This window comes from Pteropus medius, unplaced genomic scaffold (genome assembly GCF_902729225.1).
Source record: "Pteropus medius unplaced genomic scaffold, Ma_sr-lr_union100, whole genome shotgun sequence".
Lineage (NCBI taxonomy): Eukaryota > Metazoa > Chordata > Mammalia > Chiroptera > Pteropodidae > Pteropus > Pteropus medius.
The window spans coordinates 25,540,714-25,546,093 of record NW_024340696.1 but is presented as its reverse complement, the minus strand read 5'-3'; positions in this window follow the sequence as shown (position 1 = coordinate 25,546,093).

Genomic DNA, 5,380 nt, shown 5'->3' with positions numbered 1-5,380 from the left:
TCCTCGACGCAGATTTGAGACATTGGCTCTGAGAAAGCATAACACTGACAGAGCTGTAGGCCTGCTGGTTACCCACATGCATGGAAATGGAAGGTAGGCTGCTATGCCCAGGCTCACAAAGAAGCATTTAATGAAAGTGTGACAACTGAGCCATGTAAATCTGTCCTGTCTCCAGAAAAAAAATAATAAAATAAAAACTATAAATCTATTTCTCTTAGAAATTCAAGGGTTTCCAATTTACAGAATGGGTTTTTCTCCCAGAAGCAGTTTTATCTATCTATCTATCTATCTATCTATCTATCTATCTATCTATCTATTTATCTATCTATCTATCTATTTATTTATTATCTATCTTGATGTTAAATTAAAATTTTATTTTTTATTTTTAAAATTAATTTCTTTAAAACTAAAAATATTATTTAAATTTATATTTAAATTTAACATTACATTTAAATTTATATTTTTCTCAGCTGAATAAGAGATGAAATACAGCAATGGTGTACATACAGATTTTGGAATCATATTAGCTTGACTATTAGCTATGTGATCTTGGGCTAGTTAATTAACTTCTCTAAGCCTCAGTTTCCTCATCTGCAAAATGAGGATTATAATCAGATTGTCATGGGAATTAAACTAAGTAATACTCATAAAGCGCTTACCTAGTACTGGCACATAGTAGGTGCTCAATAATTTTGTTTTTATTATGTATATAGATGTCAGCTGACTTTTTTTGGGTAATAACTTACTAGGTATTATGCGGATGGTACTTTAACTGGCGAATTTATTGGGCTTACCTATGAAATGATATTGAAATGAGGATGTCTGAGTTGGAAGACACCTTAGAGGTAATCTAGATACCCAGATATCTCATTTTGCAGATAAGCTCACTGAGGCCCAGGATAGTCACTGTTCAAAGTCACAAGGCTAATTAATGGAAGAGCTGGGGCTAGAGAACCCACATGATTCCCAGCTTAGAGACTAATTTCGAAGTCTCTTTAGATGAGTTTCATGATCGCAAAATCTTCAGTTGCGTGGAGAAATGAATAAAATTCTCTATGCTCATTAGAATTTTAAAAACCCAAACATCCTCACAGTTTTAGCTGTATCAGAACTATTGTATCGTCAATACAAAAATATCCAGTGTCAGCAAATGGTAGTCATAGTTTTTAATGCAGAAACTTTGCCATCTAGTGGTTGCACAAGAGCATCAATCCTTTTTAGTAGTAGTATTCTTATAAAAAGTACCATGCACTGGTGAGGTAGGCCTCTTCTCCTCCCCTTTGCCTCCGTATCCCTGGACCCCTTGATTTTTTTTTTTTTAAACAAAAAAAGGTATTTATTGTCATGCACTGCGAAGCAGACTGGAAGATTCCACTAAGAGGTGGTAAAAAAATTCTTCTATGGCTCATTATTTCCATAAAAACAAATTGTTTTTCAGTTATCACTTCTGAAATAGAGTATAAATCCAACTATAAATGACAAAACAATATAGTGGCTGTTAAACCCCGGTGCAGTGTATATCTCTAACCTTGATGCGTGTTTTTAAAATGAACACAGAGGCATCTCCCGAGGTGTGTGGGGCCAGACATATCCATGTTCCCCTCCTATCTGACCACTGGAATGCAGATTATCTCTCCAACAAAGGCTGGGGAACTTTGCCATAATAATTTCATTTTGTGAAATCTAGGCTTTGAGTGCTGCAGAGTCTGTGAAATTTAACCAAGCTCTCTCAGAGCCAATAATGTGTAAATTTTGGTTACTAACCACTCTTTATAAGACTAACAAAACATAAAGCCCACCCAGAACCAAGCTGGGCTCAACAAGGTTTGGCTTTATTAGCACTGGTCCCAGAAGAAGGAAGGACCTCATTCTGGGCAAGAGCAAAGAAGACTGGGAACCACCTGAAGTCTGTGTCTCAAGGAAGGGCCCTGGTTTATGAGGAGTCTCATGTTTCATGCATGATTTTCACATGCTATCACTTAGAGGAAGTGAAGATCATGGCATTTTTTTTCAACATCTCTTTATAACATTCAAATTGGACAAGTTTGGTTTTCAGTTGTCAAAATATAAAAGAAGATTTCATGATTGCTAATATTTTCCTTTTAATGCTATTCAAATTCTTATCATCTAATGGCAGAGAAGAGAGAATGTAGCTTTTCTTCTGATGACGTATATAATCCCCAAAGAAAGACTGTCTAGTGACCTTACTAAGCTCATAGATAACACATTAATAATGTAAGAGAGAGTATTTTAAATTCTATCCTTTGTGACACAAAACAAAACTGGTGGTGATTATTTTACCACAGAGTAGGCAAGGAACAGAAAGAATATGGTTATAGGTTCAAGGGTAGAAAAGTACCACTAAATCACGAGGGGCAACTCTGAGCCCTCCTGCTTCCATCACTCTGCCTCTGATGACTGGTCAAGAGTCCCTTTGTCACCAGACCTGAGCTTGCTTTGCTTAAGAACTCTGTTGGACATATTGCAGAGAAGCCAACAAGGGTGTTAGCCACCAACTTACTTAATACAGGTGGCCCTTGGCTTACAATGGTTTGATTCATAATTTTTTGACTTTATGATGGTGTGAAAGCAAAAGACTTCAATAGAAACCATACTTCAAATTTTTAATTTTGATCTTTTTCTGGGCTAGCAGTATGTAATATAAGCCACAACTCCCAGTCAGCTCTGCAATTGCGAAAATAAACAACCTATATTCCACTGTGTATTTATTGTGTTAGATGATTTTGCCCAACTGTAGGCTAATGTAAGTGTTCTGAGTACATTTAAGGTAGGCTCAGCTAAATTATGGTGTTTGGTAGGTTAGGTGTCTTAAATGCATTTTTGACTTACAGTATTTTCAACTTATGATGAGTTTATGCAGATGTAACCCCATGGTAAGTCAAGAAGCATCTCTATTCTATAGGGACTAAAAGAAGAAATTTCTCTCACTCTTGAGTGCTAAAAAAGCTTTCCTCTTCCTTACCTATTGTCTTTCAGACAATGTAGACTGTATACCTGATTGTGAATCAGTTTTAGTGGTTATGTAGAACTTTATGAATGTGTGTTTCTGTAAAGTATTGTCTCTCTGGCCTTATCACAATATTATTCCTTTGGCTTTCTGATCTTTACCAATTTACATTGTTAATTGGATGCAAATGACTATACATCCTTTGGAGAAGAAAAGGTTGAGGTGTTGGTTATAAATACATGGAATATGTTGCTTCCGCCTCATCAGTATAATGTCTTGATTATACCTGTCCATTTCAGCTATGACTATCCTGGTTCCAAACTTCATTATCTCTTCAATTGAGAGTTCTCCAGCTATTCTATGCTATCTAGTCTCTCCTGCATCCTCTCACCCATTCTAACATTACAAATAGATTGATATTCTTCATGTACTCTCTTGTTTGAAAACCATAGGATGGTTCAGCACTGTCTAAAGAATAAAGTCCTAACATCACAGTCTAGTATTGAAGCTCTTCCAACCCAGTCTACTTTTTCAAATATAGCAATTTTGCTATATTTTAGCTTCATTATAATCATTGATGGCTCTTTCTTCTCAGAGAGTAAGTTCCTTAAGGGGCTCATGTATATGATTCCCTCTGTTTCAGCCACAGCATATAAGCATATCTGTCACATCACAGATGTTCAGGAGGGGTTTACTGAGTGACTGAATACAAAGTTCTTTCTACAGAGATGGTCTGACTCATGACTACAGCAGCTGCTTGCAGGCCTGTTGCTGTTTATGACTGTTTCAAATAATATCAATATAAAGCTTTGGTTCAAAGTACTTCTTCCTAATCACGACAGTTGCATGCCAGGCTGGTCTGTCTGTTGTTATATTCCAGAAGTCTATGATGATGTCACACACTTTGAAGTTGACTTTATAGCACCTTTAATATGCATCATCTGCTTCCCTGTCCTACCTTGCTTACTAGTCCAAAATAACTGTGATGCCAACAACAATTAGTAAAAGACTGTGGGGTCCCAAAAGAACCTGTCACTGTGTCATCTGCCTTAATTAGTCCTTTCAGGCACTCAAAGAATTATTTTCATCATTCTTGAGTTTTGTTAATACTTGCACTGCTGCAAATATTATTACTTCACAGCATTTCTGGACACAATAAAGCATCAAGAGACATTGTGCAACTGTTCCTTGAATCAAAAATTGTTAGCATTTACTATATTTGCTGAATTCACAAATACCTACTTTTTCTTACAAATTAGATACTCTCAAATTTCTCACAGCTATAATTTAGAGATTTAAAGGCTCTGCAAATCTTTTAAACCTAGAAGTGAAACTGAGTCTTTAAATGTTCCTTGTAAGACATCTAAAACATTCCCACACCACACGTAATATGGTCCTTATAATAAATGCCCTTTACTGATAATGTGAAACTAAAGAAATTATTTTAAAATAGGAGAATAAGTCTCTTTCTCTTTTTTCACTCTTTCAAGATAATTCTTATGGAGGTTAGTTTTTACAGTAATTTTCATAACTGTTAATTTCATCCTGTTTGACTTGCTCAGTTTCCAAATACCTGCCAGTTGTTCAATGTTTAATGTAAAAGGTTCAATAATTAGTACCTAATTGCCTGAATCACATCTTTGGCTCTCCCCATCCACCTGCACCAGTTGGGAAAACTCTACAAGGGAACAGAGTTGCTTAAGGGCCTCCTAGAAACTTCCTTTTGTAGTGACTAGAATTATCATCATTTACTTAATGAATGAGTTCAGTTAGTGTCTTTAAGTGGTCCTAATGCTACAAAAGAAATCTCTAATTAAAAATCATTTCTAACAAGAAGTAAGAATCCAAAACATATTATGGACACATTAGGCATACAGATTTACTGGCTGAAGACAATGAAAGGCTATGAACCTGGATATGAGAATAGACTGATATTTGTCATCTCAGCTCTTATCAACTGAAATCCTCTAAGCTGTGTGATTCAAGAAGAGATTATCACTAGTTCCTATTCTCTAGCTTAATAAAGTTGTCCTTACAGAGATGTTAGTAACAAGCTCTAGACGTCAGCTCAAACTCTCCATCCTGGGTGGGTATCCAATACTACTCTAACCTCATTCTCTTCTCTCTCCAAACTCGACCTTTCAGTTGTGCTCAGCGAGATTTGTTTGTCCTTCCCTTCTGTACAACTTGCTTCATTATTTGTGTATCTTTGCTTGGGTTTGCTATTAATTTTTCCCCTTTCCTCTTTGGAATCTTTGGCTATCACATTCGATTCTCTAATTTCAAAATTTGCTCCCTCCAGAACAGCTAATATTAATGAATCTTGTGTTTCCTTACCCTTTAGTGATCCAGTTTATACTACAGGAGATCTCAACTTACAAAAGAGTCATGTTCCAAAACCTTTTTTTTGGG